The sequence below is a fragment of the Cyanistes caeruleus genome, chromosome 3 (assembly GCF_971803275.1).
Source record: "Cyanistes caeruleus chromosome 3, bCyaCae1.hap1.1, whole genome shotgun sequence".
Taxonomy (NCBI): domain Eukaryota; kingdom Metazoa; phylum Chordata; class Aves; order Passeriformes; family Paridae; genus Cyanistes; species Cyanistes caeruleus.
The window spans coordinates 24621791-24637601 of record NC_141703.1 but is presented as its reverse complement, the minus strand read 5'-3'; the positions used below and the strand labels follow the sequence as shown (position 1 = coordinate 24637601).

General features: G+C 43.7%; 1 long non-coding RNA gene across 1 annotated transcript; it reads right to left on the bottom strand.

The window, feature by feature from the left end:
• Positions 1-8877: 8877 nt before the first annotated feature.
• Positions 8878-13926, bottom strand: LOC147654015 (uncharacterized). Its single transcript, XR_015285402.1, has 2 exons — positions 13797-13926; positions 8878-13448 (listed from the first exon to the last, which is right to left on the bottom strand). It is a non-coding gene; the product is annotated as an uncharacterized LOC147654015 (long non-coding RNA).
• Between the last annotated feature and the right edge of the window lie 1885 nt (positions 13927-15811).

Here is a 15811-nt window from a genome sequence, read left to right as displayed (position 1 = left end):
TTGCAGCTGTGCAGACCCAATCTTTATCTATCCCATGTTTATCAGGTTCAAAAGCACTTTTATCAAATTCACCAGAGAAAAATAAGTGCTGCAGGTTTGAGCTTAACTATACTATTGATACCTGTAGGTCAAGTCTGAGACCTCAGGTCTTTCCTTTCATAGAGGGGGACCCACTTCCCTCCCTCTTGGTCTAAGTTTATTGAAGCTTCTGGCCTGTTGCAGTTCATTGTGATTATGAAAGTGACTCAGTTACTTTTCAAAAGCATCACATTATTTCAAGACAAAAATATTACTGAGTAGTATCAAGACCTGTTTGTCAGGTTTAACTGATGCTCGGGGTTATTAGTTTTTATGTGTTTCTGAATTTTTCCTGCTCAAACATGCCCTGTCAGTGTGCTCTTCTCCCTCCCTGCTTTTTTCCCTGTTGAGCCAAAATTCAATCCAAAATCCATGTTGCTTGAGTTGCATTAAGTTGTAAGATTATTCATAACTACTCTTTTAGGATCTCAAAGATGCAAAGGACACCTATTGATCCATTAACCAGTGAACATTTAATGTGTGGGGGGTCTGGAGATAAAATTTTTGCTTTTTCTGGGCTTTCAAAGTCTCATGTCATTTTGTAAAAAAGTCACACCATTCAGTGTGAGTAAAAAGGCTCAGAATTGGAGGTCAGAGTGACAGACAACAAAGCTGACCTAATTGTGGAGGTGTGTGAGGACTGTTTCAGAGTAGTGGGAAGAAAGTGGGAATAAAAGAGGTCAAAGAGTTTCAGAAGATGCTTCTGACTGAGTATTTCTGCCAGGTCCTGAGATGTAATGGGAAATATGGAGTGTAATTCAGCTCCAGATTGTAGACATCTAAATTTAGATATTAAATGTAGGTGACTGCCTGTGAGCCACATATCTCAAGTTCCATTTCAAGCAATAGAGATCAAGTCCTTAGAGTTATTGGGGCCTGGAGAGCTACTGAACTCATCCTAAATTAGACACCTACCAGGCCAGTCTGTCAAAGACCCAGTCATGCTGCTGCTAAGATACTTCTTAAACTTTGGCAAGTCTGTTTTGTACATCCCAAGATGCCCAGGGCTCCCCAAAGACAGAATAACCACACACATCTCTCTGGTAACTGTGTTGGCAGGGGGAAACTATGACTGTGTTTGCCCAGCCAGAAACACAGCAGATGGTTGGAACAACGAGTGTAATTCATCCTTTGGGGCAGACCTTGAATTTCCCAAAACCTGCTTGTATACTTGCTCATTATACACAATTGACACAAGAAGGATGTAAACATGGCATCAAGTGCTCCTGGGCAGGCAAAGATTCTGTTCAGAGTCTCTCTGCCAGGCTTTCTTACTCTCATGGCCATAGTCTCATCTCTGGGGCTATGGATACGTGCTGTAGGACTCAGGCTCTTTGGTAAGAGTGGCTGAACATTTCTGCAGTAAACACTATCAACTGCTAAGACATGGCAGGACAACCCCAGCACTGTATACACATGGATTACATATGGAACATATAGGGAAGGCTAAATCAAAATTTGATAGCTCCAGGACTAACATCTATAGCTCACTTGTTTGCAGGAGAAAGGGCATGTTCATCATGTATTTCTCTTTTAGCTTACCTTCTACTCAAAAGCTTAAAAAAAAAAAAAGAAAAAGCCCAAACACACCCACAGTGACATTATCAGAATTTATTTTTATATCTTTGTCTGTAGAGTTCACTTATAAGGTTACAAATCTTTTTGGTATATTGCACAAGAGTTACAAGTATTCAACTACTAATGAATTTTGACTAATGAACATGAGTTCTAGGAATACAGTATGTTCATACTGTTCAACATAAAATGTGTGAACACAACAATACTGAACAGAGTATATTAAGAATAGATACCATCAATTAATATAGGAGGATATATAGGTAATTGATTTGTACTTCATGAGAAGATTCTTGGCTCCTCTCTGCTCATTGCACATTCCCTTCACCATATTTGTGGTACGCATCTGCCTCACAAACATCATCAGCTTTGTCTGTGCCACTGTTTTTACACAGTCTTGCCCTTTCTTGCTGTTGTTAGGCTTCTGTTTGCAACCAAAGACTGCCACTTCCATCTGCTGTGGGCAAAAATGTGCTTCTGAAAGACTCTCACTGTCCCTTGGCAGTGTGCCACAGAAATGTTTCTCCACAAAAACAGTAGCTGTCAGTTCTGGATTTTAGGGACTGAGGCATTATCTTGAATAGTTTACAGCACACCTTTATAGAAATTATTATTAGCTTCCTGCAGAATTTTCTGGGCCTGGACTTCTGAGCCTTTTACATTTTTGAGGTGAGCAAAGTGACTGATGTACAGCTCACTATTCATGCAAACACAGAGCAGTCTGACAAGCTGCAGTGCTGTGAATCTATTTACTTTTCTTACTTTTAAGAGATCTTGAAAGAGAAGGATTTAGTCTTTTATAACCCATATATATCACTCAACAAAATATTTCTTCCCTCCGAAACCCTTTGTAATCATTATTGACAGCGCAATTCTTCTGATTGTTCATCAGGTTTATCACCTGAGGCCACACTTGAGTGGGTACAAACAAGCAGACAGGAAAACACAGAGAATCAAGAAGTCATTAATGGTTGGCATGGGGAGGACAGTACTTCCAGCACACCTGCAGCATAAGAGTTCCAAGGTTTTTGCTGGAAAGCTTTGAAATGCACATCACATTCAGTCCATAAGTGCTTGTGGCATCCTTCACTCAAAATGTGATGGCTGAAGCAGGAAGAGCCAAAGGGATGCATTGAGAAACACAACACGTGACCAGTTATGTCGTGGAGTCAGCGTCTTCATGGAGAGCGAGGGATAACAACACAGTGCAAACATACTAAAGAAGGTCTTGAAAATGAAGACAAGGATGTTTCTTGATGAGCAAGAAAAAAGAACAGAGAACAAATGTGTGGAGTTCAAAGACAAACTGATGGAAAAGACCTGAAAGAAACAAATGGAAGGCAGGAGCTGTTACATAGTGTGGAAAGGTTTAACTCAGCAAGCCCCTAAGCTGCTGGCTAGAGAAGACAGAAAGGAACACTCTATTTCTAGATTTTTTCTCATCTCTGGCTCTCCACAGGTGATTTCAAGGAGTGCAAGGTAAGGTAAATACAAAGGAGAAGTCTTGCAAGTTAGGAATTTGTACTGTCAGATATTTTGGAAAATTTGCACTGAAAAGTAATGGTATCTAAATTATTTTCTCTAAATATATTTCTCTAAATTCCTCTACATTTTCTCACCTAATGACCAGCAGTACAGTATGAGTTCAGACACCATGTTTTTGTTACCAGGACAAATAGGACAATAATAAATGCATATAGGATGTGGAACTCAGTGCCAGAAACTTACCTGTATTAGCCACAAATATCTTAGTCTTATTTCACTTGCTAGAGAATAACTGTGTCATCTGACTAAGACACAGGTATCCAAATAAACCAGATTCATGAACAGTCCACATTAGATTATTTGTATGATACAGAAATCTCTTAAATTTGCTGAGTTTTCCTTCCAACCCCTCAGCACCTTTTGTGCTACAAAATGTTAGCCTCAGAGCTTCCCTGCCATCAGAGCCACTCACCATCTCTTAGCCTTTTTCCCCCCCCCTTAATATAAAATGAAAAATGTTTTAAAGCAAAAATTTAAATGCTGAAATTCTCTTCACCTAACTCTTGCAATTTAAAAGTTAGCCTAATAATCTAAAAGTCAATCTACTGATCCAGTTCAGGGTGAATAAATTGAGAGTGGTTCATTTAACTTCTTAAAAAATATGTACCTACATTTGCAAAGATAATGTAAGCTCCTTAATGTACAATTTCAATTTTTTTCCTTGTCCTTGATATCAAAACCATGGTTCAGATCACTAGAAGGAAAATCCTGTATTAATAGTCATTGATTGCCCACATCAGGGGACCTGGCAAAGGGCATCACTGCCCACTCCTTTCTCAGGTGTCTAGGCCTTGGGTGGAAAAGACGTCCAGGGAAGGAAAAGCACCACAAACATCTGGCTTTTCCACCCAAGTCAGAGTGGAGTCAGAGTGGATATCTACTGACATAGTAGATGTTGTTTGATCTATGACATATATTATACCAAAGAATATCTCTCTCTCTCTCTCTCTCTGTTATGTAAGATTGGCGTCATTTCTTGAGTTGTCAGACACAGTCTGCAAATCTGTAACTTCTTTACAAAACAGGTCACAAAACCCAGGATAGGGAAGACTTTAATAGGACTTTATTTAAATGTCTTTAGCAGTCATTTCTGTCTCTTTCCTGTATTTTTTATACTAATCTTTTGAAATTTTATTATGTTGTTTTCAAATATTTCCTGTGTTTATTGCTGGAGAATATTTATATATTGTTATTGAGCTGTTTATGTGTCCATGGCTGCTCTTCTCATGATTCTTCTAATTTTTAAAATGTTCATTAACACCTTTGTTTGAGGGAAAAAAAAAAAAAGCATGCACAGTAATTTGTAGACATAGCAAGCTTCAGAAAAGCTGTTTGTGTTTCTGAGCTCTCAGATTTAATTCTGTCTGTCCCTTTAATGTCAGCTGAACACTTAATACTTATGAGAGGACAGCTGGCTGCTCAGACATGGATGTACAACATCTGTTGGCTGCTGTATGAGCATGAGACTTGGAACAGCTTCCACTCACTGTGCACCTGACTTTTTTGAAAATGATCCAGGTTTTGTGTTTGTGAACTGATTTGATGCCTTTATTCATCACAGAACATCTCTACATCCCTTCTTTATCCATCCTTGAATGTGTGCCACACCATCTGAAAATAAAAGATTGAACTGGAAAGATGACACTTTTTTTTTTTAGCTTTTGCACGGTTCTTTCAATATTTTCTTCCTTTTTAAAAAAAAAATAAATGAGTTTTGGAGTGCCTACTAGTCTGTATGACTCTTTGTCTCACTTGCCACAGGTGGCAGAAGTAAGAAAATTAAACACCCAAATGCTCACTAGTTTAGAGATATGAGCAAGGGGATGCTAAAGAATCCATGTAGGGATGAAGAGTCTTTAGTTCTGCAGCATCTGAACTGTGTGGTCTCATTTCTTTGATGAAGAAAGAGGTAAAGCTTGTGACTAGGAAGAGTGCCTGAGAGATTAATTAAAACAGCAGTGTTAGAATCGTCGTAATAAAGAAATTTAAAGAGCTTCTGTGTCCCTGAATGTAGCTGGGTAATCCTCCAGCAAGCAGAAATATTTCTGGGGCTGTAACCTGCACTCGGAATGCTTCCCATGCTGCTGGCAGCCTTCAGCAGAGCATCACAAGGTGTGTTGCAAATACTGAATATGTACCTATGCAGATGATGGCTTCCTAACTCTGAAAATGCTTTCTTTCACATGCACAACACATGCATGTCATTCTATGACACTGTGAATGTGTCCATACAGTTTGCCAAAATCATCCTTTATGTTAAAGGAGTAAATGGGGAGACGGGAACTTTATTTACCATCAACACAAAAGTAAGAGGGGGTTAATTTCATTGCTTCTTCCCACTTCACCTAAGGCACTTTCTTAGGGCAGGACCTGCACAGACATACACACCTGTATAATCTCCATACACACCTGTGTAATCTCAAGTGCAAACTGATTTTCCAGGGTGGGATGTGGAGGTGTTGATATACCCAGTCTTAAGCACAGGGCTTGCAGACCCAAAGCTGGGAAGGTAAATTCTCCTGGGACATGCATTCCCAAGCAGGTGAGTGTATATGTCATCAACAGCAAGACATCCAGAATTCCTGTAGCTGTGTTTGCTGCCACATCACTTGAGTGTGTTGGTCATTGTTACTCGCTGCAGATGGTGCTTCATGAATGCCTCCACACATGTTCTGGGTCAAAGTTATCTCGCTTGAGTGAGGGTGAGGGGAGCTTACTGGGATAGGTACTAGGTGATATACACTACCCAGCATAGCCAGGACTTTGGGTTTTGCCCAGAACCTGTAGGTATCATTGCTATAGAAATAATCCTTTTTGCCTACTTTGTCAAGGTATGAAAGGATTTAGGCTACAAGAATTTTAACAGGTACCTGCTCCTTCCCTTTGACAGGGACATTTCTTCCTTTAGCCAGTCTACTGCAGACCATAGGTCAGGATAGCAAACCCACTTCATCTACTTTTTTAGCTACAATAAACTCTGAACTGGAACACCTAAAGTATGTGCTTAATTACACTGGTACTCTTCTGGGTGTGCGTGGATTTTTATTTATTTATTTATTTAATTTTATTTATTTATTGCCTGTAGTGACTTTATCAGGTCCCTTCTATACAAACAATGGAAATATGGACACATCAATTTTCATTTTTTATTGTAGACAGCATCAGATTTGAGTTTATGCCAGTGGTTGTGACAAGGCTAGAGTCTGCATGTGAAGATATCCAAATCTTTTTGACATGTGTTCTCTATGAAGTCTGAAAGGTAAGGGTAGAATCCATCTGCTTTAATTTAAGTGTTTGAAGTATTTAGCCTCATATTATATAATAGACTCTTTTCATAAGCAATGAACAGGGAAATGTCCCATCAAAGCTGATATGTGTCATCCTAAAATGAGTGAGAAGTTAGGCAAGTATGAGACACAGTTCCTGTTTCCTTCCACTACACTTGAAGAGAGCATGTGGTACTAGCTCTGGCTGCTGTGGATGGCTGTGGATTGGTGGCAATATTTCAGTGTTTATAGAACCTGTCCGTAGAATCCCTCTTCACAGATGACAGAAGTAGAACACGACTATGATGGCTCTTTCTCAACTACGACAGGAGTAAGAGCCAGAAGGACCTGGGATGACAGACATTGACAGTGACCATCTGGACTGGATGGCTCTCCTCCAGAAGTGATGAAGAGTGGAACAGCTGACTTGCTAATAAATATCTACAAGTGTTCCTCTCACATTTATTATACCACACTGAGATGAAACCCTAACCCTGACTCTAGCTGTAGCCCTAGGAGTACCACTTAAATTATAGATATTTTTCCATTATCCTACAGAACAGAAATACTGCCAACACTGAACTCATGTTAGAGGAATTCCAAAGAAGTACTAACCAGAACAGTGACCAACAAACTCTTTGAGAATGACAAAATAGTAAGTGGTTTACAATTTCAGAGCACCTTTCATGAAGAGAAATTCTGACTGATTTTGTATCTTTTTTTATTTTTTTGTTTTGTTTTGGGGTTTTTTTGGGTAGCAAACTAATAAAGGCAGAGAGAAAAGGAGGAAAATAATTTACTGGCTGAACTGTCACACAACAGGCAGTTAAAGAAACTTGAAAACCACAGGGTTGCAGGACCTGTCCTGTCATTAATCAAAACTTGCAAGAGAAGGGAAGCAAAGGGTAATAAAATCAGTTTGAAATGAGGTTAAATTTGAATTGTTCAAGTGACCACTACATGTAAAATTTGCTTGTTTACTGTCATCAGAGTTAAAAACAGAATTAGGCAATTATTATAAAAATTTATATAATTAATTAGGAAACGGTCGTGGATCTAAAAAAATTATTCAGAGTCTAGCACTTACTTTCATCGAATTTCATTTTATTAATCTATGCTGCAAAACCTTCCTACAATATTACTTTATGCAAGAACCTCATGAAGAGGAGAAGGATTCAATTTCTTCATACAAATCCCTGGAATACATCCATTTGCTAAGTTTCAGGTTCTGCATTTTTTGGTGTCCGTGGAGTAGGATGGGAGTGCAGCTGGTCACAGTTGCTCATCTTTTACACCCCTTGGCATCTTAGAGCCTGGCAAAGAGCCGTGAGCATGCCATCACGAGTATGTCTTCTTGAACACTTGGCCAGAGACGTGCAAAATAGAAACCCTAATGCCCAAACAGTTGCACTGACCAGGTGTTCTCAGGGGTTGGCTGGGGACACAGACGCTTCTTTTTACACTTTCTAGGAAGCATCCGGATGCAACTGAGCAAGCTAGGAAAAAGAATCTGTTCTTCATTCCTTGGAAAGCTGAGGTAGTGTGGAAGAAGCGCTTTGGGCTTTCCAGAACACATTCCTAAAATGGTTTGTGAAGAAGAAGCCTGTTTGACCAGGGAAACGGGCAACACAGTATCATGTTTTTGGGGAGGGGGGGTGAGTGGAGGAACTCCTGCCCTGTGGAAATTACCCAAGGTTATCTTTGATGCCTTCTGTGCTTTGTGGCACCACAAAGGTGTCACATGGTGGGAGCCACAGGGTCTGTCACTGGTAATGCACAGGTCACAACCTGTGCAGCTTGTTTTATTTATCTGCCCTTTGCTTCCCAGCTGACTACTGGTATTTAAGTGCAGAAGCTCTCAGGGGGACCAGCTTCTGGTAGAAGCATTTCCTTCTTTACCAGGATGAGAAAAATGGGTGTAAATCAGTCTGATACTTTCTTAATCTCATTTGAGTCCTGCTGAAGACAGTCTTGATATTACTGTTCTTTTTGCACACTCCTGTCCTGCAGCCCTCAGATACACAGAGGCTTTCTGGACAAGAATTTTTTCTGTAGCTGTGGGAGCAGTGGCTAACCAAGTAATCTGCTCCAGAACCACAGTCAGCATCACTGACACATCCATTAAAGCCTGCAAAGTGCATGCAAGTAATGTTTGTGAAATATCATGGTCATTAGCCTGTATGAAGTGCCTCTTAGATTGTCAAATAAACTGCTGAAGATTAGAGCTTTGTTATTCTCTTTACTGTAGGCGTAAAACAAGGGATGGAGTGGTGAGGAAATACGAATAAAGTCACTCCTAAAGTTTTGGCCAGGATGGCATATTACCAAGAAATTATTGAAGACTTTGCAACATCCCCCTTTTTTTTGATATCTTCATGTAGGGTGAGGGTCCGCAGTGACACAGAGTCCCCAGGCAGGTGCAAAGGAGAGACACTTTATTGCAAAAACCAGGCCTTGTTAAGCAGTTGGTCCATTATCAGTTACATAGTTTTAAATCAGTTTTAAATCATAACAATTCAACCAACCACCATACACCACGATGTGAACACACAATGGTTATGTAACTTGATTTTCTGCCTCTAATTCAGCCGAGTCTCTTTCCCACAGTCCTTTTCTGCTTAGCCAAAGTAGCTGGCCCAAGCCATGTTTTAACAAGGCCTTCCTTTTGTAAGGTTTTACCTATATGCAGCACCTGCAGGTTAAAATGCCAACTGAATTAATCAAAATTAGAAGTGTTCAGCAAAGCAGGAAGGACTGCAGAGTGCTGCTCGTGCGAAAATTAATAGAGACATTCTGGAACCCTGGCTCCATCGCATGAATCAGTCCGTAACCTCAACTAGCAAAAGATCATAATATATGTAGCTTTGGGGGATTTAACAAACCATTTCAAAGACTGGAGAATATAAGAAAAATGAAAAATAAATTAAATATGTTCATTTTAGTATCATTACTTCATTTTGCCTCCAGAAACTGGCACGTACCTTTTGGCTGAACAGACATGGAAGAATCTATTTTGATCAGTATGAAATACAAAGCGTTTTACCCTGCTCCTCTTACTCTTTCCATGGCTTGGGTTGCACGGGGTTTGATTAATGTACATGCTTTACATGGGGTAATTTTTACTTTTATACCCCCTCTCTGAGTTATATAAAAAGGTAGTATCTACCCTGGATGAGAACTCCCTTGTGTTAGAGAAAACACACACATATTCATTTTTCCTTTCCCTGAATTTTGGTTGTATGGTTTTAAAGGAAATAACTTTCAAGCTCATATTTTTTCCTCTTTGGTGAACAAAGTATGGGGCTAGGAAGAGAGCAAATGGGAAATGAGAAATGAGTAATCAGCCAGAGTCTCCTACAGAATACCACCCCAACAGCTACAGGCTTGGTCTTATGGGATGGGCTTTAAAATATTCTCTGCAACTAGTACTTGAAGGTTACAAATATCTTATTTGCCCTAACAAGACCATTTGATGTACTAACCTAGTTTTAGGTATCCAAGTAAAACCTGTTGCTCCCAATGTTCTGTACTTTTGTGACTGGAGTGTGTGCATTTAATTGGTAAATAAAATTGAAACCAATGGATTCTTTCTTGTGGTAATATTTATACCAATGATAAAAGACAGCCTGCCTCCAAGCTGAAAATGTTCAATCATCCCTTTTCAAAAGTAGATGTACTAATTGATATATATTTTTTTTAAAAATCTTGCAAAATTTAATTTCTTCAGTGTTGTTTCTGTTCGCATATGTCCCTACAGGCTTCAAAATGCTCCATGTGAAAGTTATTTAACTTCAGAAGACTTGTCTAATATTTTGTTCTTTGGTTTACAAGAGCTATTGCATTGGAACTACTTGGGTTGTATCAACGTTTACAATACTGCAGGTGTTGTTAGACACTGACTCCTTGAAAGTACAGCAGCTTTTCAGCTTTTTTGCTTCACTGCTTTATTTCTAATGGATTGCAGCACTACCCTGTGCCTGACTAAGAATCTGCTTTCTCTGTCATTTTCTGATTTTGACTGTGATCTGTATTTCAAGGCAGGAGAAGTAAAAGCAGCTTTTCCTTTTAACCATCCCACTGGCATAAAGACATCAATGATTAATTGAAAACAAGGCAGTTCATCTCTTGCAAAAGCATTTCTGACTGGCTGTGTTGGTGCTGCTCCTGTGCTCTAGCACAAGCTGCTCCAGAGAGCTCTGTAGCAGCCATGAGAGCTTTTTACTCACTGTGAGCAACCACTGAAATACCATGAAGAATCCACATACTAACATTAGCCTTACTAAAAAATGGGGGAGAAAAACCCATAATCACCTGAAACTCTCAGCATCACAGTTTGCATCAAAGGGAATCCTCAGCTTGGTTTGACTCCCTGCTGCTGCTTCTTTACAGCAATCTTTGCAAGTCAAGGCATCTCCCCAGACTTGGGTTAAGACAGGATATTTAGACCACAACTAAATTAGAGGGGTTTGTATATTTTCTTACCATATGAGTGGCTGTATTTTTTCATGCTACCATAGTGCTTAATCCAGTCAGAAAGTAGTTTGAGATATATGACGAAACAAAGAACAGACATTTTGTTATTATAGATATACTGACATTGTGTAGAAATAAATCATGATTTGTGAAGTAGGGGATATGGAGGTGAAAAATGTTGTTTGACAGCTGACAAAGTAATTGGAAACTGACTTGACAACCTTCACTCCTGACAGCCTAATCCAGTACATCCACTTGTTCCCACAGGCTGTGCACAGGATATAGGGATGAACTCTTCTTCTCAAAGCCACTCCTGCAAGGTGAAGGCCTCTGTGATTCTTGTGGCCAAGGCAGTACCCATCCATCTCCTGATGCTCTGGAGCCTCCAGGGCTTTCATTCTGCTCTGGCCACTGTGCACAGCTCAGGCACCAGAAGATGGCTTTGGAGCTTCTTGGAGATGAACTTCCTCCACAGAGAGGGGCTCTTTGTTGGCATGAGGTGTGCAGAGCTGGGCTGCCCTCCTGCGGTTTACCAGTGCCCGGGGAAAAGGACAGACTGCAGAAGGACTGACAGAGGTCTGTGCTTGTATTCCAGACAGTCCCAGGATGGGCAGTTCTGGAAGCTGCACACAGAGCCACTGTGCCAAGGCTGTCACCTGCTGTTGGTGAGAAACAGCAGAGTTCATACACATGGTAAGCACAGGAGCAAAAAATACACACGGCAGCACCCACAGCACAGGCGATACCACACTACCTGAAAATTATCCAGCAGGAACCTGACACAGGTTTTGTTCAAAACAGGCTTAAGAAAGGTATGTGCATGCATAGGAGGGAGCAGAGAGATATGCTGAGCCAGCACGACCATGAGAGTTAAAGCAGGAAATATAACATACACTTGAAAGGAGGGTATTTATTTTCATGTCTTTAAGGAATGTCAGTCTCTATGTTCATCAGACATAGATAGCAAATAAGTTTTTCCAGAAAGTGAGTATGATCTTAACAGCATCTGACTGCACATGTGAACATTTTCTGAATACAATAACATTTCTATTGCTTTTTATATAAAGCATCATTGGGAAGAGTACTCCATGACAGAGTATTTACTGTAAAAGCAGGACAGAAAAAAGTGACTAAAGGAGGAAACCCATCTTATTTCAGCAGTGTAAACATGGAGCTGGCTGTTTGCATCTGGCTTGAAAGCTGAGATCTTGCACTCAGCACTCTTCCTGTGGCATCCATTTCCAGAGGGTGAAGAGGGGTCTCACAGTGGTTGGTGAATCCCCAGGCAGCCTCTGGGCTGTCATGACAACCACAGGGCTATGGCCACGGGCTCTGGACGCTTGCACACACTGCACGGCTGTTGGGTTTGTGACTAATTCCTTACCATCAGCTGACTCTTGCCCTCTGCCAATGCTTCTTCTGGTTCAGAAAACACGGGAAGTAATTTCTTGCTCCTTTTCTAGGCAGCTCATTTGTATTGCTGACTTAATGGTACTGTTCTGATTAGTGGAACGAGATTAGTTTACAAAAGAAGGCATTAATTGACCATTTTATGAATTACCTAAAAAAGATATACCATCCTTTGTCTCTAATTTCAGTGGTGGCCCCTAAACCATTTATTTTCTAGGCTTGGGACGTCCTTGATTACTCCAGCAGTGACAGAGAACATGAACAGCCATATCCCAAGACTGTCAACATCTCAGTTCAGTATGACTGCAATACAAATTATTTTTGGACTCATGCTGTGGCTATTTAGGGGAAGAGACTATCCATTTCCACCACAGTACCTTCACAGAGCTTATCAGCAGAGCCTTTCCGGAGGGTGGACAACCTAGGTAATCTCTGCTGTTTGAATCATTCATCTTTGTCAAGCATTTCTTGCTGTGATAAGCTTTCAGTTTAATTTGTGTGTAGGATAATTCATATTCAGAGCAGTGGTAGCAGAACTGTATCCAAACAGGATAAATGCTGGTCCTTACTTGCCACAATACCATGCAGTTTCCAGATGCTGCTGTGTGCTTAATTAGAGAGAGGGGAATGAAGAGCTCTGTAGTCCTCCACTGGCACACCAGGGGTGTGAGCAGCCCCTGCTCCCGCAGTCCCCATCTGAGCACTGCTGAGACCAGCACGGAACCGCACCAGGGCCCCAGCAGGCAGTGACAGCTCTCCCCTCGTGTGAATCCCCCCGAGCTGCTGCAGCACTGGCAGCCCTGCACACAGACGCTGGGCAGCTCTAGGTCTCCCTCTCCAGGAGCAAGGCTGATGAAAAGGCAGCTGCTGAGGCTGGTCATCAGGTCCTTCATTTGCTAGCTTCTTCAGAATGTAAGATTGTGGATTCACCACTGAATAAAATCTTTCTTATTGCACTCACACGACTCACACGACTGCTATGTGTTTGAGCTTCCAGGTTAGAGAGCAAAGAGTAGTGAGGAAATACTTCAGACAGACAGCCTCCCAGGTCTTCAGAGCAAAGGAACTTCAACTGGCTCCTTGCAGCAATTCATTTATTAGCTGCTGGGAAACAGCAATAATAATAATAACAAACATGTGTCAGTATTTATCAGAACTTGTCCCTTCCCCACGAAGTGGGGCTGGCACTTCTGCAAAGCCACACAGAAGCTCAGCAAGTCCATGAGGGGCTGGCAGCCTCCAGGCAGCAATGGAAACTCTGCCAAAGGTACTGCTACCTGTAATAGCGCTTAAATTACTTAAATTTAGTGGTGTGGCAACTTATAACACTATAAACAAGTTTTCCATTAGATATGGTTTCTACAGCCACTTGATTTCCAGGGAAAGTGTATGCTATGACCCCCAAGCCTATAGCGACGTCCTCCTTCCTCCTTGGGTCATGGCACTCACATTTCCCTTAGCTCCATGACTTTGGCTAGCAATCACCTGGCTTTCAGAGACACCCGGCCCTGGCCAGTCTCATTGCTCCTCATCCACATTCCTGCTAGTTCAAGGGCCCAGAGCCCGGCCCCGCCCGGACAGAGACCCCGGCACCGCCCGGACAGAGACCCCGGCACCGCCCGGACAGAGACCCCGGCACCGCCCGGACACGGAGCCCGGCACCGCCCGGACAGAGACCCCGGCACCGCCCGGACAGAGAGCCCGGCACCGCCCGGACAGGGAGCCCGGCACCGCCCGGACAGAGACCCCGGCCCCGCCCGGACAGGGACCCCGGCACCGCCCGGACAGGGAGCCCGGCACCGCCCGGACAGAGACCCCGGCCCCGCCCGGACAGGGACCCCGGCACCGCCCGGACAGAGAGCCCGGCCCCGCCCGGACAGGACCCCGGCACCGCCCGGACAGAGACCCCGGCCCCGCCCGGACAGGGAGCCCGGCACCGCCCGGACAGAGACCCAGGCACCGCCCGGACAGGGAGCCCGGCACCGCCCGGACAGGGAGCCCGGCACCGCCCGGACAGGGAGCCCGGCACCGCCCGGACACGGAGCCCGGCACCGCCCGGACAGAGACCCCGGCACCGCCCGGACAGGGAGCCCGGCACCGCCCGGACAGAGAGCCCGGCACCGCCCGGACAGGGAGCCCGGCACCGCCCGGACAGGGAGCCCGGCACCGCCCGGACAGAGACCCCGGCACCGCCCGGACAGGGAGCCCGGCACCGCCCGGACAGGGAGCCCGGCACCGCCCGGACAGGGAGCCCGGCACCGCCCGGACAGAGACCCCGGCACCGCCCGGACAGAGACCCCGGCACCGCCCGGACAGGGAGCCCGGCACCGCCCGGACAGGGAGCCCGGCACCGCCCGGACAGGGAGCCCGGCACCGCCCGGACAGAGACCCCGGCACCGCCCGGACAGGGAGCCCGGCACCGCCCGGACAGGGAGCCCGGCACCGCCCGGACAGGGAGCCCGGCACCGCCCGGACACGGAGCCCGGCACCGCCCGGACGGGGAGCCCGGCACCGCCCGGACAGGGAGCCCGGCACCGCCCGGACACGGAGCCCGGCACCGCCCGGACCTCCCCCGCCCTGTGCGCTCCCCAAAGGATCCACAGAGCTGCCGCTTCTCCAGATCCTACCGCACCGGGCACAGCCCCAGCACGACATCCAGTATGTTTTCTGACTCGGGTAACTGTTAATACCACAGAGCAGGAGACTTCGGGAAAAGATACAGCTGAGAGAAACGGCAATCACTTCTTTTTCTTTGCAAGAGCTTGTTTCAGAAGTAATTCCTCCAGTTTTTGGCTGTGCCAATAGCGTTGTGGCATATATACTGTATACATGGTGGCAGTCTTGATTTTCCTGTGTGTCCAGATAAAGGCACTAGCCTGAGATTGCACCTGATCCCTCCTGTCTGAACACCAAGTTTTCTTTTACACAGAAAAAATAAATGGCAAAAGGACAGGAACAGTGCTTCAGCTACAAAATCGGGATACAAACTTTTAAGCATCCAGACTCGACAACAGAGAGATGTCCTCACGTCCCATAATGCAGTCACATCCTTAACATCCTATTGTAATTGGAGTAGTTCATATTTCCAGGCACAACAACACAAATCTGCAAAATTCCCACATAATGTAGTATGAGACTAAGCACCAAGTTAAATTATTGTTTCTTGAAGGATATATTCCAAAAGTATATCTGTCTTCTAGAGGATATCCCCCTGCTTCAAGTTCTTTCATTTATCCATGCCTGGAACAGACAAAGCAGAAACTCAGAGAATGTTAACCAGATTTAACTGAAGTGGTAATGCGATAGTAGATGAACGTTGTTGTTAATAAATGATAAACTGTTCACCCTTGGGACACCTACACCTGTCAGGGTCTCCGACAGGAGGCATTCAAAAACACCTCTTTTCATTGACTGTGTAGCATATGCCCAAACTGTTCAGTCTGGGAACTGAGGAAGAGGTGTGT